The sequence below is a fragment of the Chiloscyllium punctatum genome, unplaced genomic scaffold, assembly GCF_047496795.1.
Source record: "Chiloscyllium punctatum isolate Juve2018m unplaced genomic scaffold, sChiPun1.3 scaffold_173, whole genome shotgun sequence".
Classification (NCBI taxonomy): domain Eukaryota; kingdom Metazoa; phylum Chordata; class Chondrichthyes; order Orectolobiformes; family Hemiscylliidae; genus Chiloscyllium; species Chiloscyllium punctatum.
The window spans coordinates 169159-194571 of NW_027309907.1; the positions used below are offsets into that span (position 1 = coordinate 169159).

At 45.2% G+C, this 25413-nt stretch overlaps 1 long non-coding RNA gene across 1 annotated transcript; it reads right to left on the reverse strand.

The window, feature by feature from the left end:
- Positions 1-2664: 2664 nt before the first annotated feature.
- On the reverse strand, positions 2665-24745 carry LOC140471863 (uncharacterized). The gene is made up of 3 exons (XR_011957232.1): positions 24500-24745; positions 5303-5430; positions 2665-3444 (listed from the first exon to the last, which is right to left on the reverse strand). It is a non-coding gene; the product is annotated as an uncharacterized lncRNA (long non-coding RNA).
- Positions 24746-25413: the final 668 nt, after the last annotated feature.

The following is a 25413-nucleotide window of genomic DNA, read 5'->3' on the forward strand; positions in this document are numbered from 1 at the left end:
AGATTCTCCACCCTGTGACAGTGGAAGTGCAGTTATGGGGTAAGATTGGAATGGACGATGCTGAGAGGAGATTTGATTGGAGTGCACATATTGTCACTGACCTGGGTAGAAAAGGAGACAACATCTTGTTGCTGTTAGAGAGCTCAATTACCAGCGGTGAATATTTAATGCAATTTGTTGAAATATTAGTGAAGTGGTGAGGAATTTAGTTATTTCAACCAGAGTATGGTCGGGATCTGGGAGTCACACATAGAAGCGGAGTAGATGCAGAAACTTTCAAACCATTTTAAAAAGGTGCCGGGATCTGCTCCCGAAGTCCTACAGTATCCGGGGAGACAGAACTAGGGCTTAAAAATACAATGTTACATTTTGTCCAATGCAGATAGTGGACAGAGTGATCTCCTCTATACTGTGCTATTTTCTGAAGTTTTCAAAGATTACCAATATCCGATAGGATCAATATCTCATAGGACGCAGGGATGAGGGGTGAGGGCAGGGAAGAGCAGTGTGTGAATTGATTAGCATCACAATATTACTGATCCCATCCTTTATACACAATGCTACTTCACTGTTTTGGCCTATTTATCCTTCCTGTAGAAATGGGGAAAACCTGTGATTATTCAGATTTCAGTCATGGACACACTGCAGCCCCATCTCCATAATCCCAGATCCATCTGAACTGGTGCACACTATTTAAAGCTACTATTTCACTGACCTTGTTGAAAAGTTCCCAGCTTCATTCTTGTCCCACTGAAGGCTGCTCTCAGTCAACTAGTACTTCTCACTCTCAATTATTGCATATCATTCTCTACCATCATCCTGAACTTTACAATAAAATGATCGCTGCGCCCCAAAACGTTCCCCTACTGACACTGAATCCACTTGCCCCACCTTTTCCCAAGGACCAGGTCCAACAGTACATACTCTCTTGGGCTGGACACATCCTCCTGAAGTGAGCTATCCTACTTGTAATCCAGGGATACTGGCCCCTCATGACCCTGCACCACCAGTAACCCAGTCAATATCTGGATAAATTAAGTTTCTCAGTATAACTAATCTGTAGTGTTGGCATCGCTCTCAAATGCCCCTGCATATTTATTCTCTCCACCCTTTCCAATGATTGCTGGTCGACAGACTGTACCTCACAGTGTAATTGTACACTTTTTGTTCTGCAGCTCCAGCCAAATTCATTCTGTCCTTGGATGGATCCTCTTTCTCTTGGACTCCTTAACTAATGCTAATCTCAACGAATACTTCTACCTTCATCTTTTCCCTCCCTTCGATCATTTTTGAATCCTTTATACCCGGCAATATTTAACACCAAAGCCTGCCATTCCCTGAGCCAGCTTTCGGTGATCAGTACATCAGATTTCGACACATCAATCTGTAACTGGACCTCCGCACACTCCGAGTATTTATGTCCTTGCAGAGTACCTCAGATTAAGGCTTTCTTTCTTACTCCACCTACCACTGATAAACTTGTTGTAAATTCGTACCAACTGTATCTCCCATTATTTTGAGAATCATGGTAGCTCCTCAACTATTCCTTTTTGGATCCTAAGCAGACGCCAAGTTATTTTCAATCCCTCCCACACACCCTGTAAGAAATTCAGTCCCAGCTCTGTCACGTTAGCCCATCCAGCTTGTACAGTTGCTGCCTTCCCCAGAACCAGTCCCAATGTCCCAGGAATCGGAAGCCCTTCCTGCTGCACCATCGTTCCAGTCACACTCTCATCCACATAAAACTCCGAATTTTGTTCTCACTTGTACATGGCGCTGGGAGTATTCCAGGGATTGCTAAATTTGAGTTCCCGCTTGCCAACCATCCACCGAGCTCCCTAAATTCTGATTCCCAGATCACTTCACCCTTCCTACCCAAGTCATTCCTACCAACATGGACATGACCTTTGTCACTGTCCCCCAGACGAATGTCCTGCAGACACAGTGACATTATTAACCCCACTATCCTGGAATTACAGACACGCTGAAACCTTTTTCAATTTCCAGTCTCCCTTGTGACTATTGCTCCTCCTTCCTTCTCCCTCCCCTCCTGTCCAGTCAGGCTGTTTGTGGTGCCACAGACATGGCTCTGACTACACTCCCCTAAGCAGCCTGCACTTTCATCAGTTTCCAAACTGGGAAACTGAATTGGGAGGGAGACATCAGTCTATTCCTGGCTTCCCTGACAGTTTCTCTTCGATTACCTAATCCATCATTCCCTTCCTTATTCCACGCAGTCATGTCTGCAGGGTGATTTGTTCTGTGTGTGTGCTATCCGTCGAACTCCCGGCATCACAGAGTCTCTCGTCACTGTCTGATCTCCAAGACCTCGTTTACATCTAGGACACCAGCAGGGGCTATGACTTCCCAATGTAACAGAACACGTTTCCTGACAAACATGTGCTGGCATGTCGTAACATGCAACATGTCTAGAGTAACTTAGTTAATGACCTAGAATGAAGTTAACATCCAGGGCATCACAATATGGTTAAGTCCCTGATTCAACTGTGGCTTACTGAGTGAATTTATTATACTGGCTCAAAATTTCACATCTCCCTCATATTGCTGAGCTCAATCCTTACTTCAGAAGTTGAAAAAATAAATTTGCTGGCTTACAGCAATTAACTGACAGTCACTAATAACGGTTTATTGTCAGCCAGTGAATTTACAGATTTTTCAGTGATGGCTCTTGCACTTCTTTCAAACTCAGTGCAGGCAGGTCCTAGCAGCAGAAAGTTATCTCTGTAACTCCCAGGTATGTGTAATCCTTCAGCTCCTACTCCACTCTGCTCCCTCACAGGATCACAGTCTCTGTGACTCCCAGGTACGTGTAATCCTCCAGCTCCCACTTCACTCTGCTCCCTCACAGGGTCACCGTCTCTGTGACTCCCAGGTACGTGTAGTCCTCCAGCTCCCACTCCACTCTGCTCCCTCACATGGTCACTGTCTCTGTGACTCCCAGGTACGTGTAATCCTTCAGCTCCCACTCCACTCTGCTCCCTCACAGGATCACCATCTCTGTGACTCCCACGGATAGGTAATCCTCCAGCTCCCACTCCACTCTGCTCCCTCACAGGGTCACCGTCTCTGTGACTCCCAGGCACTATTAGGCCTCCAAACTCAATGCTGATTTATATCCTCCCATTTTGCTGCCTCTAACTCCCAGGTGTGATTGAGCCTCATGCTCCTGCTCCAAGATGCCCCCTCACATGGTCACTCCCTCTGTGACTCGGTGCTGGTTTCGAGCCTCCTGCTCTGCTGTTTCTCCAACTCCAAGTCCCAGTCGGCCCCGATCCTCGCTGCTGATTAATATTCTCCCGCTCTGTGCCTCTGTCTCTCGAGTTCTCTCCCTTTGTGACTCCCAGGTAATGGTAGGCCTCAAGCCTCAGCTGAGATTTATAACATCCCATTCCGCACTGCTCTCTTACAGGATTGCCGTTGTGCCTGGAAGACAGTGGGGAAGAGGAGGATTAGACAGAGCAGAGGGTGTTACAGTGATTGAGGGAGCTGTATGGGATGGAACAGGTTATTGGGGGAGTTAGGCAGACCTGCAGCAACTCATGAACGTTACTGGAAGATACAGCGAGTGGTGCAGACATTGAAGAAGGCAAAGGAAATAGAGAGATTGTGGCTTGTCCATGACGGAGCTTGTGGCTTGTCCATGACGGAGTCTAAACGGATTTTTCTGAGCTGCTTACAGAGATGTGTAGACTTCAACAAATGCAATTGACAGCCAGCAAATATTGTATGGTACTGGAGACTGTTGGATGTTACAGAGTTAGAAGACTTGCAGTAACTGAGGGGAATATAAACTTTTGGAGCACTGGTGGTGTTCAAGGACCCTCAGGACATGAGGAGGTGCAGAGAATGGGAGCATTCAAAGTAGTGGGATTGTAGGGGCTGGAATTCCTGGGATGGATAAGGAGAATGGAAAGTGCCAATTTAGAACATGCAACCATTGTAAGGATAGAGATTTAGGAATGGAACCTGTGCTATTATTGAATACAGTTATATGGAGAATTACAGAAGTGAAGGGTTTACAATTTAAAAAGGGAGAGATTTTAGGTGATCAGAAGTTTAAACAAGAATAAAGAAATTTGAGAGATCTCTAGCACAGATGGGAATGGAGGAGGTGAGATATTGTGAGGAACAAGAAGAGCTATCAGCAGAGGAGGATGTCAAATATATGGGAAGAGCTGCTTTCTCTGTATGCAGTTACAGACGTGAGGAGTGTTGCAACGCCTGCTAGAGGGGATCCAGATAACAACAGTTCCAACGGCTGGTGCAGTGGGAAACCCACCCGGAGGAAACCCACACAGAAACAGGACGAAAGTGCAAACTCCACATAAACAGTCACCCAACGCTGGAATTGAACCTGGGTCCCTGGCGCTGTGAGGCACCATTGCTCACCACTGAGCCACCGTGCTGCCCCAAATTGCAGAATTATGCAAAGAGAGAATGTAGGGAGTGGAGGAGCAAACAGAGATGTGGAGTGCTGTTGTGGTTTGAAAAGGGTCTGGAGGTGTTTATACAGATAAGAAGGTCGGTACGGATGGGAGAAGGTTACTGAGGTCATGTGGTGCTATAGGCCAGGAGGAGGGAATGTGATCTGGCCTGCAGAACGTTACAGTGATATCATGTTCTCCTGGGGCTTGAGGAAGGTATACAGGTGGGTATTTTGGGCCAGGCTGGAGGATTTTACAGATACGGGGGCACTGTAAGTATTGTGCAAGACTACAGAAATAGGGATTATTATACTACGTGCAGGATGAGATTATTGAAATTGGACATGTTATCGAGACTGGAGCAATTTACACATAGGGAGAGTCGTCAAAATTACAGTCTGTTTCAAATATACAGCAGGATTATGGGAGGGGTGGAGGTTAAAGAAATAGGAAATTTTCTGGGAATTACAAGCATTCACTGGCACAAATGAGTTGGACCGAAAGGTATGTCTCCTTGCTGTATGACGATATCACCCGACAAGAGACAGCGTGAGGAGTGGATATAGAACAGAAAGATCCCAGGCTTCAATGCGATCTCCGAGGGGAGGCCTGTTTTCCCCTCTGTTGTACTGATCCTCACTAAGACAGCACAGGCCTAGATTGATAACTGTCAACTTACTGTATTGGCATAGGAAGGCTCAGTACAGCAGAGTTGAAAGTTAACAAGAGGGTGGAGATTCAGCCTGCGACCATAGTGCTCTGTATTCGTGCTTCAACACTGTATCTGTGTCATGTCTTCTCGACTAAAGTTCGATCCCTTAAATACACTCTACTCTGTTCACTGTGAGTGATCTTACCTCACTTCAGGATTTACTGAAGGCTCCAGATCTCACTCTCCATCTCTCTGGCTGACCAACTGTCTTCAGTGTGGTGATGGACGAGACAGGAATTGTGAATTCTGCTGAGTCAGCAGCATCCTGAGTACCTACAGGAAATAGAGGAACAGACACAATGGGAAAGTAGACTGATGCAGCAAGGGTTATACAAGGAGAATGGCACTGAGTCCCACAGAGATCTGGAAAATCCCAGTCTCCATCCCTGGCCTGTGCTGTTGCGTCTCTCTGGAGTGGAGAGTTCTGTTGGCTCAGGATCTGGCGTAGCTGCAAAAGGTGGCAGCAATTAGACCCTTACAGTGACAGATATTACATGGAGAGATACAGAGAGATATCACCAGAGTGCAGGAAGGTATCAGGATCAAACCACTGTCAGGAAGAAGGTGCACTAGGATCAGTACTCAGGAATGAGGGAGCAATCAACGGGGCAGGCAATGACCTTGTGTTCCTCTCAGTAGACTGTTCATCCAGAATTTAATGCCGGTGTCAGGGATACACATCTAACTGTTTCATACCTTCTCAGTCAGGAAATCTGTTTTTGGCTGCCTGTCTGGCCTACATATGAATCCAGACCCAGAGCAATGGGATTGACGCTCAAATGCCCAAAGTAATGATCTGGCAAGCCACTCAGCTCTAAGGCTGGTCAGGGTGGGCCTGAAATGCTTGCCAGCCAGAGACAGCAATATCCCACGAGTGAATTAAAATCAACCCTGCTGGGAGCAGTGTCCTGGTCAATCATGTCGGTAGGTTTATGGACAGGGCTTTAAACTGACAGAGAGGATACAGGGACAGGGTTCAGGTGAAAGGAGCTTTCCAAATCCAAAGAGAAAATGTGAAGCCTAGGAACAGCATGGGAATGTGGCTGAAGATAAGCAGAAAGGAACAGGAAGGGGCAGAGTTTAACGAAAACTGCACATCAATGAATCGGTTTGTGGTGGGACATTGTGGGAAAGAGGAAATTATAATTTTTTTGCATGAACAAAGTATCTACAATAAGGTGACTTGTGATACAGAGAAAAATGAGATTTAGTCACCAGACAGACGTGATTACAGGGTGAACAAAAGGTGGAACATAAATATTCAATAGTAAACAACCTTACAGGATCTCAGGCAGAATGGAAAAGCAAGATGGGATCCCTGACAGTAATGGATAACAAAGGTATTACAGAGAAAGCATTTGGCCTCAGATTATGCAGCTGAATCAGCCTGAATGCAAATTCTGGGTGCAATGTGTCAAAAACACAAGCAGGTGAACAATTTTTATGCTGCCTTGCAGTATTTCATTGCTCATCCCTGCATTAAACAGGAATTAATTAGAAATTGTAGCAAAGGTGGTGAGATAATTTTTGCAGTCTTCAATCTTTGTGTAATTTGGGACAGACACATTGGCAAGAGTAATATTATCCGAGATCCTCCTTGAATGTTTTTGTCAGTGTTTCTATTGTGCAAATAGCTAGGGATGTAACTATCTCAGATCGACCGCTGGGTGATGAAGCTGAGTGAATGAGTAATATCACACCAAGATCCTCCAAGAAATTACACCGGAATTCAAAGAGATTATGACATTTCAAAGTGACCATAAAGCACTCCAGGGCACCAGTAACAAAGCCAATTACATGATTTTGAGAGAGAACTGACCAATGTAAACAGGGGAAACAGACTGAAATGTCAGTCTGTAAATGAACAATGGAAAACATTTAGAGCCAGAGACCTAGAGACGTACAGCACATAAATGGACACTTCAGTCCAACTCACCCACGCCGACCAGATATCCTTTCCTAATGTCGTCCCATCTGACAGAACTTGGCCCATATCCCACTAAACCCTTTTTATTCATATACCAATCCAGATGCGTTTTGAATGCTGCAATTGTACCAGCCTCCACCACTTCCTCTGGCAGTACATTCCATACATAACCACACTCTGCATGAAAAGGTTGCCCTTAGATCCCTTTTAAATCTTTCATCTCTCACCCAAAAGTTATGCCCTCCAGCTCTGGTCTCTACCACCCCAGGGAAAAGACCTTGTCTGTTTGTCCTATCCATGCCCCTCATGATTTTATAAACCTCAAGAATATTACCCCTTAGCATCTGACGCTCCAGAGAAAACAGTCCCAGTCATTCCAGCCTCTCTCGATAGCTCAAATCCTCCAACCTTGGCAATATCATTGTAAAACCTTTCTAAACACTTTCAAGTTTCACAATATCCTTCCAATAGGACAAAGACCAGAACTGCACGCAATATTCCAAAAGTGCCCTAACCAGTGTGCTGTACAGCTGCAATATGACTTCCAAACTCCTATAATCAATACTCTGACCAATAAAGGAAAGCATACCAAACACCTTCTTCACTATCCGCTTACCTGCGACTCTACTTTCAAGGAGCTATGAACTCCAAGGTCTCCTTGTTCAGCAACATTCCCTAGTACCTTCCCATTATGTGTACAAGTTCTGCTCAGATGTGCTTTCCCAAAATGTAGCACCTCACATTTATCTAAATTAATCTCCATCTGTCACTCCTCAGCACATTTGCCCATCTGATCCAGATCCCGTTGTAATCTGTGGTAACCTTCTTCACTGTCCACTATCTCTCACTTTTTGGCGTCATCTGCAAACTTGTTAACTGTACCTCCTATGTTCATATCCAAATCATTTATATAATGACAAAAATTAGTGGCACCAGCACGGATCTTTGTGGCACATCATCGGCCTTCAGTGTGAAAAGCAACCCTCCGCCACTACCCTCTGTCTTCTCCCTTCAAGCCAGTTCTCTATCCAAACAGCGAGTTCTCCCTGTATTCCATGAGATCTAACCTTGCTAACCAATCTCCTATGACGAACTATTTCAAGCACCTCACTGAGGTCCGTATAGATCACATCCAATGATCGCCCCTCATCAATCATTCTTGTTACTTCTTCATAAAACGCAATTAATTTCTTGAGACATGTTTTCCCACACATAAAGTCATGCTGACTATCCCTAGTCACTCTTTGCCTTTCTAATTACATGTAAATCCTATCTCGCAGGATTCCCTTCAACAATTTACCCACTACTGATGTCAGGCTCACTGGTCTATAGTTCACTAGCTTTCCCTTACCACCTTTCTTAAATGGTAGCACCACATTAGTCAACCTCCAGTCTTCTAGCACCTCACCTGTAATGCTCGATGATACAAGTTTCTCAGCAAGGGGCCCATCAATCACTTCCCTAGCTTCCCACAGATTCCAAGGTACACCTGATCAGATCTTGGGGATTTATGCGCTTTTATGTATTTCAAGACATGCTGCACCTCCTCCTCTTTAATATGGACGCTTTTCAAGGTGTCATCATCTATTTCCCCACATTCCATATCTTCCATGTCCTTCGCCACAGTAAATACTGATGCAAAACACTCACTTAATATCGCCCCCATCTCCTCCGGCTGCACACAAAGGCTGCCTTGCTGATCTTCTCCCTAGTTACCCTCCTGTCCTTTATGTATTTATAAAAATCCTTTTGATTCTCCTTAACTCTATTTGTCAAAGCTATCTCAAGTCCTCTTTTTACCCTCCTGATTTCCCTCTTAAATATACTCCTCCTGCCCTATAGTCTGAGGATTCACTTGATTTCTCATGTCCAAACCTGACAAATGTTTCCTTCTTTTTCTTACCCTAAACCTTTGTTCACTCGTTATCCAGCATACCCTACACCCACCAGCATTTCCTTCCACTCTAACAGGAATACTATGTACTGTCTCTGGAAAGCCGTTATCGCATTTTTGAAGGCTTCCTAATCTTCAATGATAATGGCTTCATTCTCTTAACATGGAATCAACGCAATTCCTGCACGAAACTGACACTTGAAAATAAGAATTAAAAAAAGAACATTCTAAACGAAGGCTTTGATGAGGTGAGCTCTGGTCAGTCCTGTCGACCTGGAGGTTAACAGATACATGGAGAATGCTTTCTACCAGAGCAGCACCAGGTCAGTGTCAGGCACACAGACAGAATGGGCAAATAGATTCACATCTGAACTCCCATCTCCCAGCCTGGGAATCTGAAGCTGTGCACAGCCAATTCTTGTAAACATCTGCAAATTTAGGTCATCAAGATCAGGCTAATAGTCTAATCAAAAACAAATGAATCATTCAGACTAAAATATCCTTCAGGTTCCACAATACAGTCTGAGTCTCATCCTGCAGGTTATTTGAATCCCGCTCCCTCTAACCTCCTGCAGGATCCCCGTCCCTTCCTACATTTATACTATCCTCCAGGTTCTGCAGCCCTTCCTCCCTCCGTAACATGACCTGGACTCGAAAACTCTTCCTTCCTCTGCAATGTTCCCCAGAGGGGCAATGGAGGATGTTGGGGGGGGTTACAGAGTTAGGGAGGAATATCAGGATTGGAGGATTTTGCAGTTATTAATAATATTGAAGTGGCTAAAATTGGCTTTGGTAGTTTTTAGGGTGCACGTCAATAAAGGAGGTTATAGAGCTAGGGAGAATTGTAGGGACGTGAAGACGTTTCACAGTCGATGAGTTTTGTGGGGACTGGAGGAAGATACCAAAATAGGGAGGGTTTAAGATTGAAGGATTCTGCAGAAAACCTCTACTGGGTTAAAGGCAGGATTCTTAGTAGTGTGGAGAAACAGAAGAACCTTGGGGTCCACATCCATCGATCCTTCAAAGATGCCAGACAAGTTGATAGGGGTGGTACGAAGGCGTGTGATGTGTTAGCTTTCATTAGCCAAGGGATTGAGTTTAAGACCTGTGAGGTTATGCTGCAGCTCCATAACGCCCTGGTTAATCCTCCTTGGAATATTGTGTTATGTTCCAGTCGCCTCATTATAGGAAAGATGTGGAAGCTTTGACGAGGGTGCAGAGATTTGTAAGGATGTTTTCTGGATTAGAGGGCAGGTCTAATGAAAAAATGTTGGGGATGCCAGGGCTTTTCTAATTGGAATGAAAAAGGATGAGAGCTGAATTGATAGAGGTGTACGAGATGATGAGAGGCATACACAGAGTGGACTGGCCTGAGAATTTTCCCATTGTAAAAATGGCTATAACGATGGGGCATAATTTTAAGGTACTTTGGAGGAAGGTTTATGGGAGATGTCAGACGTACGTACGTTACACAGAGAGTGGTGGGTATGTGGAATGCACTGCCAGCGTTGGTGGTAGAGAGAGCAACATTAGGGACACTTAATTAACTTTTGGATGTGCACATGGATTACAGTAAAATGAATTTCTCAAAACGGAGACCTGTGCCCTGAGGTGTTCCACAGTGATCTGTGCTGGGTCCACTGTTGTTTGTGATATACATAAATGATTTGGAGGAAGGTATCAGTTGCCTGATTAGCAAGTTTGCAGATGACTCTAAGATTAGTGGAGTAGCAGATAGTGACGGGAACAGTCAGAGAACACTGCAGTATATAGATCGATTGGAGAGATGGGCAGAGAAATGGCAGATGGTGAGTTCAATCCAGGCAAATGCGAGGGGATGCATTTCGCAAGATCCAATTCAAAAGTGAACTACACAGTAAATGGAAAAGTCCTGGGGAAAATTGACGTACAGAAAGACCTGGGTATTCAGGTCCATTGTTCCTTGAAGGTGACCACGCGGGTCAGTAGAGTGGTTAAGGCTGCATACAGCATGATTTCCTTCATTGGACGGGCTCTCGAGTGAAAAAAGTTGGCAGGTCATGTTACAGTTGTATTGGATTTTGGTTCGGCCACATTTGGAATGTTACATACAGTACTGATCACCACATTACCAAAAGGATGTGGATGCTTTGGAGAGGGTGCAGAGGAAGTTCACCCAGATGTTGTCTGGTATGGAAGGGGCTAGCTATAAAGAGAGGTTGAACAGATTTTATTGGAAAGAAAAAGGTTGACTGGAGACCTGATTGATGTCTACAAACTCATGAGATGTGTAGACACGGTGGACAGCAAGAAGCTTTTTTCCCCAGAGTGTGGAATGCACTTATTGGGGGTCACAAGCTCAAAGTGAGAGGGGAAAGGTTTAGGACAGATATACATGGAACGTTCTTTATGCAGAGGGTGATGGGGGCCTGGAACGCGTTGCCAGCAGAGGTGGTAGAGGTGGGAACGATGACATCATTTAAGATGTATCTAAACAGATGCATGAATGGGCAGGAATCAAAAGGATACAGATCCTTAGAAAATAGGCAGCAGGTTTAGACAGAGGATCTGGATCAGCACAGGTGTGGAGGGCCGAACGGCCTGGTCCTGTGCTGGAATTTTCTTTGTTCTTTTCTTCTTTGAATGGTCTGCAGGTTAGAGTAGGATAAAAGATCGGCACATTATCAAGGGCCGAAGGGCCTGTACTGTGCTGTACTGTTCTGTGTTCTAAATAGGGAGGGTCACAATGGCAGGAAGGTGGTTCGGGAGGCTGGAGAGAATGGGATCTGAATGAAGAGATACAATTAGGAAGGGTTTGCTTGGAGTGCGACAGGTAATAGAGACACCAATAGTCTGATACTGAACAGACGACCCAGACTGGGAGGGCTGTGGGCACTGGGGTGGTTTCACAGGGAGGGAGGACCATATAACCACGAGGGTGTTACAGCAATGTGGAGAGCTATCGGGCCTGCAGGAGTTCATAGAGCTGGGGAGGTTGGGAGGGATGGAACATCTTAAACAGATATGGATGTTGGTAGGATGGAGTGGTTTACACAGACAGGAGTGTTTTAGGTGAATGGAGAAGTTTAGAGAGGAAGTGGGTTGTATAGACTGGAGGATCAAACAGAGATATGGAGGGTAGTCATGGATAATGTTTACAGATACAGGAAGGTTTAGGTTCTGCAGATTAGTTAGATACAGAGGGTGTGGAGTCTGACAGATTTTCCAGCAAGGCAGTAATTTTGGTTGGAGACAGTTTCACAGATAAGGGAGCATTAGTAACCTCCTCCAGAATGGTAAAGAAGGGAAGGGTTATCGGGGAGGGGGGCGTTTACACAGATCGAGGTGTAAGTGCTGGAGATGGTTATGGAGATGAGTAGTAGATGGAGAGACTGGAGGAGATTACATTAATAGTGGGGTGCGAGTGATGGGAGGATTTAAACAGATAGTGAGTCTTATAGGAACAAAGTCACATGATTTGGGGTGGGATCTACAGTTTGGGAGTGCTGCAGGGACCTGGGAGGCCTTTTGTGTCTCCCCAGATTGATCGTGTCTTTAGGACTGTAAGAGGTTACATAGAATCGGAAACATTAAAGACAATGTGTGCCTTCCCCTTTTTCCTGAACAGAGTGACGACACCTCTCATCGGCTAGGGATTCCTAAACCTGCTAGCTTTTCCCTTCACCCTAATAGGGACATACTGGATGCTTGAGATCACACTTTTAAAAGCCTCCCATTTGCCAGTCATTCTTTTTCATTCAAACAGGCTGACCCAATCTATTTTAGTCATGATTTGGACATGCCGCTGTTGGACTGGGGTGGGCAAAGTTAATAATCACACAACACCAGGTTATAGTCCAGCAGGTTTATTTGCAAGCACTAGCTTTCGAAGCACTGCATCTTCAACAGGTGGATTTGGGAGCACAATCCTAAGGCACCGAATTTATAGCAACAGGATGGCAGTGTCATGGAAAGAAATATTAAACAAGCTTTGATTAAGTCCTTCATCTTTTTAGAATGATCACCAGAGCTTCTAAGGCTAGCACTTTTAAATACAAAGGGACCTCGATTATCCAAATATCAATTAACCAATATCAGATTATTCAAAGGAGATCTCGAGTTCCCAATAGAAACATTTCATCAAAGAGTCGTTTCAACCATGATTGTGTTTGTTTTGGTTTACACTGATTAAACTGATGGGCGGCACGGTGGCACAGTGGTTAGCACTGCTGCCTCACAGCGCCAGAAACCCGGGTTCAATTCCCGCCTCAGCCGACTGACTGTGTGGAGTTTGCACGTTCTCCCCGCATCTGTGTGGGTTTCCTCCGGGTGCTCCGGTTTCCTCCCACAGTCCAAAGATGTGCACGCCAGGTGAATTGGCCATGCTAAATTGCCCATAGTGTTAGGTAAGGGGTAAATGTCGGGGTATTGGTGGGTTGCGATTTGGCGGGTCGGTGTGGACTTGTTGGACCGAAGGGCCTGTTTCCACACTGTAAGTAATCTAATCTAATCTAAAACAGATCTTGGCTTACTGAAATACTGCTGAGGACAGTCTTGGACATCAAGCCCAGGGACCATCTCCAAATGACTGACCTCTCACCCTCTCTCCACACTTAGCTGAGAGTTATATATAGGGGTAAATCCTCACCCCCCCCTTTCCCAGATATTCTCTTGAACATTGTCCTGTATAGGGCAGAAGTGAAACTTTTTGAGATGTTGCAGTAAAAAGTTGTGTATGGCTGTCTGAACGTGTGTGTGCATGTGTATGTGCGTTGTTTGGAGACTTACCCCCGCAAAGGCAGTAGATGTCTTACTGTTGGTGTCCACTCCAGCTGCCCAGAAGGGGGAGGGGTTGATGGGGGCATGGGCGTGGACATGGATTGGACAGTGGGTGTGGTAGGCAGAGGGCAGTATTGGACGGGTTTGGGGACGGGCTGAAGTTGATGTCGAACGTGTTTGGGAAGTGGGGGCAGGCGGCGAGTGGAGGGTGGTGTCGGAGGTTTTGGCAGCAGGGGCCGCTTTTTGGTGGGTTTGGGACAGGTGGGGGGTGACGTTGAGGGGCGGGTGGGGGCAGTGTTGGATGGGTTTGGAAGCGAGCGAGTTTTTTGGGGTCTGACAGGGTGTGGGGGCTCATCCATGGCTTGCTGCTGCCTAGTCACCTGAACAGGGAGCAGACTGGACTGAAAACTCCGAGCCCCAGAGGAAAGGTATTGAATCGATTAACCGAATAATCAATTATCTGAATGAAATAGTGCCCGCCCATCTCGTTCAGATAATCGGGGTTCCTCTGTAAACCATCTAGACTATACCCTAGTGTTGTGTGAGTTTTACCTTCACCCAATCAACCCCTGCTCGATCCTCCTGAATGGTCCCAATATTGGCCCAGTTCGACTTTTAGAGCTAAATCTGTCAACCTGCCTGATCTTTTTCCACAACTATGTTAAAACAAAGACAGTTGTGGTGACTGGACGCAATGTGCTCTCCGACAGATACTTCAGTCACTTGCCTGACCTGGTTTTCTGAGGAGAGGTCCAGTGTTGCACCCGCCTGAGTAGCATAGAGCCCTCTACGTCTTGACTGAGGAAACTTTCTTGGACACATTTTACAAATTCCACCCAGTACGGGCCTTTTACACTCTGGGTGACTCAGCCAATCCAGGGGAAGTTAAAATCTCCATTCAATACTACTCTATTATTTGTATAGGTACCTGCAAACTCACTACACATTTGCTCCTCTCGTCCCCGCTGGCTATTTGAGGGTCTAGAACACGATCCCAGCAGAATGACCATCCCCTCTTTGTTTCTAGCTTTTAAATTTACGGCCTTATTTGATGACTGCTTAACAGGATTGTCTCGATGCACAAATGTCATGTCCTTCCGAATCAAAAGGACAACTCTCCCTCCTCACTTACTTGTCCTTCTGTCCCGCCTGTAGTTTCTGTATCCTGGGACACTGAGCTGCCGGTCCTGCCCTTCTCTCAGCCATGTTTATGTTATGACTATAATATCCCAGTCCCCAGAGCTAATCCATGCTCTGAGCCCATCTGCCTTACCAGTCAGGCCTCATGTGTTGAAATAAATTTCCGTTAAACCAGATATCTTTCCCTCCCTCGACTGTGCCCCTGGATATCCTGAATAGGTAACTTGCTCTTGATGGCTGATGTATTTCCCCTGACTTTTCGATGGTCCCTCTCTCACTCAGAGTCTCAACTCCCTGCCAAACTAGTTTAAATCCTCCTGGGTAACACTAGCAAATCTCCTCCCTGGGATACTTGTGCCCCTTTGCTTCAAGTGCAAACCATCCCCTTTGGACAGGTCCCCTCTACCCCAGAAAAGATCCCAATGACCCAAGAACTGAAAACCCTGCCCGCTACACCAGCTCCTCAGCCACACATCCATCCGGCCGACCTTTCTATTTCTATCCTCACTGGCACTTGGCACTGGGAGTAATCTGGCGATCATTAAGGTCAATATCCAGCTTTTTTAACTTCTCACCTGACTCCCTGTACTCATTTCACAGGACCCCATCCCTTTGTCTACCTCTGTCATGTGGACCAATGTGCACAATGACCTCTAGATGTTCACCCTCCCCCCTTCATAATGTTCAATAACGACTCAGAGACATCCTTGACCCTGGTACCTGGGAGGCAGCACACCATCCTGGGGTCTCCTCTGGAGCCACACAGTCTCCTGTCTGTCCCCCTCACAACTGTGCCTCCTATCAGTATCACAATCATTACAGAGGATCTGGCAAAATAGACTGGGAGGAAATCCCTGCAGTTGGGTCCATGTTAGGAAAGTGGAGTATTTTAAAGTGATGCAGTGAGAACGCAGGGCCAGTGTGCTCCTTGAAGAGTGAATAGTAAAGGCAGCAAGTCCAGGGGATACTGATCAAGTGATACCGGGAGTTTGATAAAGAAAATACAGTGCAATAAAATCAGGTGAAGCCCTTCACAAGTATAGAGTGTGCAAGGGGATTGTGGAAAATGAGGGACAAACAATAGTCATTAAATATATTTGACAGATACAATTGCGGAAAAGCCACAGGAATTTTATCAGCATCGTGAGAGGAAGAGGTTTCCCAGCGAAAGAGGGAGGCCTGTGAGAAAACAAAGGGACAATCTGTGCATGGAGCCAGAGGAAGCAGGTGAGGTCTTCAATGAATACTTCCCATCTGTACTCACACAGGAGAAAGGCATTGTAGCCGGGGATTTCAGTTGGGATGCTCTGGTTCCAGAACATGTTAAGATCGATAAAGACAAGGTATTAAATGTTTTCACAGGCGTAAAGGTGGAGAAACCTCCAGTGCCCAGGGAAATGTATCCCAGGCTGCTATGTCATTCAGAGAAGGACATCTGTCCACCCTTACGTGGTCTGCACGACATAGCCACAGCAAAGTATTTGCCTCCCAATTACCCTCTTCAAAGGCCAAGCAAGTTACTCAGTTCAAGGGCAGCTAGGACTGGGCAAGAGAGGCTGGTCAGCCAGAGACACCCACATCCCAAACCTGATTTAATAAATTATCCATTCGGATCGTCCCACTGGAACCGTGCTGGGACCAGTGTCCTGGCCAATCATGTCAGTAGGTTTATGGACAGGGCTTTAAACTGACAGAGAGGATGCTGGGACAGGGTTCAGGTGAAAGGGACTTTCCAAATCTAAAGAGAAAAGGTGAAGCAACGGAACAGCATAGGGATGTGGCTGAAGACAAGCAGAAAGGAACAGGAAGGGACAGAGTTTAACTAAAATTGTACATCAGCGAAAAGATTTGTGACAGAAAATTGTGGGAAAGAGTAAGTTATGTTTTTTTTTAAATGGACAACGTCACTGTAATAAGGTAATAAAAGAGATTTAGACACCAGGGAGACATGGATACAGGGTGAACAAAAATATTCAATGGTTCACAATCTTGCGGAAACTCAGGAAAAATGGGTAACACTAAAAATAATGGATACCAAAGGCAATACAGAGAAAGCATTTGGCTGCAGATCATGAAGTAGAGTCAGGCTGAATGTAAATTACTACTTACCAAGGACACAAGCAGCAGAACAGTTTTAGCCACTGAACAGTATACCATTGCTCATCATTGCATTACACACGGACTCGTTGGAATTTTTTAACAAAGGCATTGTGATAATTTTGGAAAACTTCAATATTTGTATAATCTGGGACAATCACATGGTCAACATTGATATTGGAAGATGAGTTTGGTTAATTTTTTTTCAGTGTTTCTTTGAAAAACACATTGTGCAACTGTTAAGGGACATAACTAACGCTGAGCGACCGTGTAATGAAACTTAATGAATGAGTAATGTCACCTGCAGAGATCCTTCGGGAAATTGTGATAAAATGCAGTTTAAAGAAATATAAAGTTTTAAAGGGATTCACAGAGGACAAGCTACAACTAGAAACAAAAATAGCCAATTACATGTGTGTGACAGGACAAATGACCAAGGTAAACAGGCTAAACAGACTGAAACATGTGTCTGTAAATGGACAGCAGAAAACATTTGAAGGAACAGTGTAAAACACTCATCAGAAGGACATTCCCTTGAAACAGTATAAACCTCAGCAAGAAATCCTCACTGATCCCTCACTCAGGACAAAAGGGATCATACTAGATTATGAGGCTGAGAAGATCACCAATAAGTACTTAAAATCCTGAAGTGAGAGAGTGTTTTAGGAGTAAATGTTAAATAGATTGCAAAGGGTCTGCTAGCAGGAGGAGGGCAGGGGGAAGGGGAACCATGGTCAGGGTTTATTGACACAATAGGAACAGGGAGAGGTGAAGGTGCTGGAGGTGGTGAGAGTGTTACAGAGAGTGGTCAGGGTCTGAACAGTGTTACAAAGCCAGGACGGATTGCTGTAGCTGGAGGTGTTTGCAGAGGTAGGGAGGGACGTATGTATTTTTATTTATTCATTCATGGGATGTGGTTGTCACTGCCTGGACTAACATTCTTTGACCCCTCTGCTAATTACCCAGATGGTAGCTCAGAGTCAGCCATATTGCTGTGGGTCTGGAGTCAATTTTAATAGAACCATTGGCAGTCCAACCACCTAATATTCTCTATCCTCTTATCCATCCTCCAATCACCTTAAAATTATGTCGCCATGTAATAGCCATTTATTCCATAGGAGGAAATGTCTCTGACTATTCACTCACTCTTTGCCTCTCATCACCTTGTTCACCTCTACCAAGACACCCCACCCCCTTCTTCTCTCCAATGAGAAAAGCCTTAGCTCCCTCAACCTTTCTCCATAAGACATGCCCTCCATTCCAGGCAGCATCCTGGTAAATCTCCTGTGTACGCTCTCTCAAACTTGCACATCCTTCCTGTAAAACTGGGATGTGAACTGAACACAATATTCCAAGTGTGGTCTCGCCAGGTCGCTATAAAGATGCAGTAAAACCTCACGGCTCTTGAAATCGATCCCCTTGCTAAGAAAAGCCAACACAATATATGCCTTTTTAATCAACCCTATCAATGTGCGTGGCAACTTTGAGGGATCTATGGACATGGACGCCACTGTTCCTCCACACTGCCAAGTATTCTGCCTTTCACCCTGTATTCTGTATTCAAATTCGACCTTCCAGAATGAATCACTTCACACGTTTCCAGATTGATCTCCATCTGTCACTTCCAGCCCAGCTCTGCGTCCTGTCAATATCCCATTGCAACCTACAACAGCCCTCCACATTCCCCACCACTCCACCAACCTTCATGTTATTGGCAAACTTACTAACCCACTCTCCAACATCCACATCCAAGTCATTTACAAAAATCACAGAGAGCAGAGTCCCAGAGCCGATTGTTACAGAACACCACTGGTCACTGAGCTCCAGGCTCAATACTGTCCATCTGCTGCCACCCTCTGTCTTCTCTGGGCCATCCGATCCTGCATCCAGACAGACAGATTTCCCTGTATCCCAATCATCCTTCTTTTCTGAATGAGCCATCAACATATTCTGTCATATCCTCAAAGAATTCAATAAGGTTTGTGAGGCATGATCTGCCCCTCACAAATCCATGCTGTCTCTAATTTAACTATGGCTTTCCAAGTTGTCATAAATCCTTTCTATAGAGTCCTCGCCAATAATCTGCACCACACAAACATCAGACCAAATCTGTAATTTCCAGAATTCTACCTCCATAATATGGTCCAGACGCTACAAATCTTCTCTCCTCTGCCATGTTCCCCAGAAGGGCACTGGAGGGTGGTGGGGGTTACAGAGTCAGGGAGGGATATCAGGACAAGAGGATTTTGCAGACATTAGGAGGGTTGCAATGCCAAAAGGAGGCTTCAGTAATTGTGAGGTTTCATGGTGATGAAGGCATTTGAAGAGGGAGGGAGGATTGTAGGGAAATGAGAGGTTTCACAGATTAGGTGCTTTGTTAGGACTGCAAGTGGTTACTGAGTCCGGGAGGTGTCAGCACTGGAGGTTATTACATAAACATGTGGTTTTGGTTGCAATGGCAGGAAGAGGATTCAGGAAGCTGGAGAGTATGGGGTCTGAACGAGGTTACACAAATGGGAAGAGTTGTCAGGAGGGAAGGTGTTTACAGAGACAGCAATGGTCTGATCTGGAGCAGAGGACCCAGACTGGGAGGGATTTGGGGACTGGAGGTGGTTTCACAGGGAGGGAGGACCATAGAGCCACAGGAGGTTACAGAAATGTGGAGAGCTGTAGGGCCTGCAGGGGTTCATGGAGATGGGAATGTTGGGAGGGATGGAGAAGTTTACAGGGATAAGGATGTTTGTAGGACAGGGCTGGATCACAGACAGGGACTGTTTTAGTGAGCTGAGCAGATTACAGAGATAAAGTTGTTTGTATCGACTGGCAGAACAAACAGAGATATGGAGGGTCATCGTGACTGAAGATGTTTATAGAGATAGGAAGGCTTAGGTTCTGGGGGTTATTTAGACATGGAGGCTGTGGAATCTGGATTCTTTTTTGAGAGATTGGGTATCAAGTTTGGTTGGAGACAGTTTCACAGATAAGGGAGCATAGCACAAACAGGAGGAAGTTCCTGCAGTAGGGAGGGTTCAAGTGGAGAGTGACATTTACACAGATGGAGGGGAAGAGCTGGAGAAGGTTATGGAGATGAGTAAATGTTTGGAGATACAGGAGGAGCTTACATTGACGGGGTGGGTGATCGTGACGGGAGGATGTTACATTGTAAATGAGTCTTGTAGGAACAGGATCAGGAGAGGCACAGGCATTGGTTGGGATCTACAGATCGGGAGTGTTGCAGGGACCCGAGAGGATAACACAGATAGGGATGGTGGTAGGGTCTCCACAGACTGATGCCGTTTTCGGGACTGGAAGAGGTTTTGTAGATAGGGAGGGCTGTAAGAGCTGCAGGAGCTTATGGAGAGTTGAAGAGTTGGAGCAGTTCTCAGACAGGAGTAGGTCACAGATAGTGAGGGTTGTGTGGTCTGAGAAAGTTAAAGAGAGGGGAGTTTTTGGGATTGGAAGATATTACACTGACAGGGACAGTTGAAGAGACTGTAGCAAAAATGCATGGAGAAGGTTACACAGATAGGGAGGTGAATAGGGACTGAAGGTGAAAACACAGACATGGAGGGTTGTATTGTTAGACAGAGCTGAGAGGGACAGGGACTGGTGTAGGGATTTACACAGATAGGGAAGGTTGTGTTTTGGAGAAGGTTACACTGATACAGACAGTGTTAGGGAGTGTTTAGTGGACTACAGAGGAGCTCATACAGAATGTATTATGGGGAGTGGAGGAGATTACAGACACAGAGATGACTGTCGGGTTGAAAAGAGCTTCTACAGAACCTCAGTGCTGTAAGGCTGGAGGGAGGTTACAATAATAAGGGTTACCTACACTTAATGACTTTTTTGATATAGAGAAAGTCTCAGAACGGGATTGTCAAAAGGAAGTATAGACAGTCAAGATGAGTTTACAGAGATATAAATGTTTTTGGGGGTTTCAGGATGGAACAGTGATTGGGAGTGATGTAACGAATGGCAACAGTTATTGGGATTGTTCGAAAAGCAGGAAGCGGTGACAGTCATATCGATCTTTGTAAAGACTAGAGAAGCTGACATCACCAAGGAGTGTTTTAGAGACTGTTGGAGATTACACATATAAGGAGTGTATTGGGGATGAGGCAAGGTCCAAGAGACAGGGAGGTTGACAGGACTGAACAATAACCTGAATAGAATCTCCAGTGTGGAAACAGGCCATTCGGCCCAACAAGTCCACACCAACCCTCTAAAGAGCAACCTAACCAGACCCATCCCTCTCCCTGTCCAATAAACCCTGCATTCCTCATGGTGAACTCACCTAAACCACACTTGCCTGAATACTACAGGCAATTTATGATGGCCAATCACGTATCGTGCAAATGTTGGACTGTGGCAGGAAACCAGAGCACCCGGAAGAAACCCACACAGTTGGGGGGAGAACATGCAAAGTCCACACAGACAGTCGGCCAAGGCTGGAATTGAAGCCAGGTTCCAGGCACAGTGAGGCTGATTATACAGAGCACTGCAGAGATTGGACTAGATGGATGGAGACACTGGAGGAGCTTACATTGACAGGGTGGGTGCGGGCAATGAAAAGCTATCACATAGATCAAGGGTCTTGTAGGAATTGTATTGAAAGAGTCACAGGCATTGGAATGACTTCTGCGGATTGGGAGTGTTACAGGGACTGAGAGGATTGTAGGGTCTCCACAGATTGATCGTGTCTTTAAGAATATGTAGATATGGAAATCTTAAACCCAGTGCATGCAGTCTTCATTTCAAGACCAGAGCCTTATTATCCCTCATCAGCCAAGGATCCCTAACCCTGCCAGCTTTTCCCTTTACCCCAATGGGGCAGATTGGTCCTGGATTCTTGAGATCACACTTTGAAAAGCCTCCCATTTGCCAGTTGTTCCTTTTCCTTCAAACAGACTCACCCAATCGATTAGAATCATAATGTGGAGGTGTCAGTGTCAGACTGGGGATGGACAAAGTTAAAAATCACCCGACACTCAGTTCCAGTCCAACCAGTTTATTTGAAAGCACTAGCTGTCAGAGCACTGCTTCTTCATCAGGTGGTTGTGGAGCACAATCCTAAAGTACAGAATTTATAGCAACAGGATGGGAGTAACATGGAATATAATATCAAACAAATTTAGTTTCAGCCTTTCATCTGTTACAGTGATCACCAGCGCTTCCAAAGCAAGTTGGATTATAACTGGGCGTTGTGCAATTTTAAATTCACGGCATTGACGCTGGCCAGATCCTGCCTACTGGCCCCAAACCTGGCCCTGTTCCAGTTTTCCTCTTCAATCTGTGGACCTGCTGATCTTTTTCCATAACTATGTTAAAACGAAGACAGTTGTGGGCACTGGACCCAAAGTGCTCTCTGGATGACAGTTCAGTCACTTGCCCGACCTTGTTTTCTGAGGGGAGGTCCAGTGTTGCACCTGCCTGAGTAGAGTAGGGCACTCTGCATATTGATTTAGGAACCTTCCTTGGACACATTTGAAAAATTGCTCTCCGTCCAGGTCTTTTTATACTGTAGGTTGCCCAGTCAATACAGGGAATATTAAAATCTCCAGCCTGCACTCCTCTATTATTCCTATAGTTATCTGCAATCTCTCTACACAGCTGCTCCTCTGGTATCTGTTGGGTCTACAACAGTCTACAATACAGTCCCAACAAAGTGACCACCGCAGCCCCCTTCTTCTTTCTAACTTATCACCATGTGGAATTTTAAATGAATATATGTTTTAAAAGTTGGAATTAACAATCCATAAATAAGTATTAATAAAAATCCAAACACTTGACCTTCAGAGAAAGACAACAGTTCACTCTCATGTGGTCTGCACGACATACCCACAGCAAAGTGTTTGCCTCTCAATTACCCTGTGAAATGGGTGAGCCAGCTGCTTAGCTCAAGGGCAGCAAGGGATGGGCAATAAAGGCTAGTCAGCCAGAGACACCCACATCCCATACCTGATTTTTTTAAAAATCCATTCAGATTGGTCCCAGCACAGTTCCAGTAGAACAATGTCCTGGCCAATCATGTTGGTAGGTTTATGGACAGGGCTTTAAACTGACAGAGAGGATGCAGGGACAGGCTTCAGGTGAAAGGAACTTTCCAAATCCAAAGAGAAAAGGTGAAGCATCAGAGCAGCGTGGGAATGTGACTGAAGACAACAGAAAGGAACAGGATGGGACAAAGTTTAACTAAAACTGTAGATCAGCAAATCCATTTGTGACAGGAAATTATGTTTTTTATTAATGGACAAAGTCTCTGCAACAACGTAGATGGATTTGTGACACAGAGATAAAAGGGATTTAGACAGCAGAGAGATGTGGTTCCAGGGTGAACAAAAGGTGGAACATAAATATTCAATGGTTCACCACCTTAGACAATAGACAATAGACGCGGGAGTAGGCCATTCAGCCCTTCGAGCCTGCACTGCCATTCAAAATGATCATGGCTGATCATTCCTAATCAGTATCCTGTTCCAGCCTTATCTCCATAACCCTTGACTCCACTATCTTTAAGAGCTCTATCCAATTCTTTCTTAAATGAATCCAGAGACTGGGCCTCCACTGCCCTCTGGGGCAGAGCATTCCACACAGCCACCACTCTCTGGGTGAAATAGTTTCTCCTCCTCTCGGTCCTAAATGGTCTACACCTTATTTTTAAATTGTGTCCTCTGGTTCGGCACTCCCCCATCAGCGGAAATATGTTTCCTCCTGCCAGAGTGTCCAATCCTTTCATAATCCTATACGTTTCAATCAGATCCCCTCTCAGTCTTCTAAACTCAAGGGTATACAAGCCCAGTCGCTTCAGTCTTTCCGTGTAAGGCAATCCTGCCATTCCAGGAATTGACCTCGTGAACCTACGCTGCACTCCCTCAATAGCCAGAATGTCTTTCCTCAAATTTGGAGACCAGAACTGTACACAGTACTCCAGGTGTGGTCTCACCAGGGCCCTGTACATCTGCAGAAGCACCTCTTTGCTTCTATACTCAATTCCTCTTGTTATGAAGGCCAGCATGCTATTAGCCTTCTTCACGACCTGCTGTACCTGCATGCTTGCCTTCATTGACTGGTGGACAAGAACACCCAGATCTCTCTGAACAGCCCCTTCACCTAATTTGATACCATTGAGGTAGTAATCTGCCTTCCTGTTCTTGCCACCAAAGTGGATAAGCAGACATTTATCCACATTAAACTGCATCTGCCATGCATCTGCCCACTCACCTAACTTGTCCAGGTCACCCTGTAATCTCCTAACATCCTCATCACATTTCACCCTACCACCCAGCTTTGTATCATCAGCAAATTTGCTAATGTTATTGCTGATACCATCTTCTATATCATTGAGATATATTGTAAAAAGCTGCGGTCCCAGCACGGATCCCTGCGGTACCCCACTGGTCACTGCCTGCCATTCCGAAATGGAGCCGTTAATCACTACCCTTTGTTTCCTATTCGCCAACCAATTCTCTATCCAATCTAGTACTTTGCCCCCAATACCGTGCGCCCTAATTTTACTCACTAACCTCTTGTGTGGGACTTTATCAAAAGCTTTCTGAAAGTCCAGGTACACTACATCCACTGGATCTCCCTCGTCCATCTTCCGAGTTACATCCTCAAAAAATTCAAGAAGATTAGTCAAGCATGATTTCCCCTTTGTGCAAATTCAGGCAAAATGGACGATGCTAACAATAATGGGTAAGAAAGGCATTACAGAGAAAGCATTTGGCCTCAGATCATGAAGTATAGTCAGGCTGAATGTAAATTCTGGCTACTACTTGCCAAGGACACAAGCAGCAGAACAGTTTTCGACCACCCACCGAACAGCATTTCATGGCTCATCACTGCAATAAATAGGAATTCATTGGAATGTTTAATACAGGCATGGGGAACATTTAGTGAAATGTCAATATTCGCAAAGTCTGGGACAATCACACTGACAACAGTGATATTGGAAGAGGAGTTCAAATAATTTTTTTCAGTGTTTCTTGGAATAACACATTGTGCAACTGGTGAGGGATGTAACTGTCTCAGAGAGACTGTTGTGTGATAAAACTTAGTGAATGAGTAATGTCACCTGGAGAGATCCTCTGGGAAATTGTGATAAAGTGCAGTTTAAAGAAATATAAAGTTTTAAAGTGAATCACAGAAAGGACAACTAGAATCAAAAATAGCCAATTACATGGGTATGAGAGGAGAACTGACCAAGGTAAACAGGCTAAACAGACTGAAGTATGTGCCTGTAAATGAACAGTGGAAAACCTTTGAAGGAACAGTGTAAAACACTCAACAAAAGGAATTACCCTGAAACAGACAAAAACTCAGCAAGAAATCCCCACCAGTCCCTCACTCAGGACAAAATGGATCATATCAGATTATGAGGCTGAGAAGATCACCACAAAGTACTTAAAATCCTGAAGTGAGACAGTGTTTTAGGAGT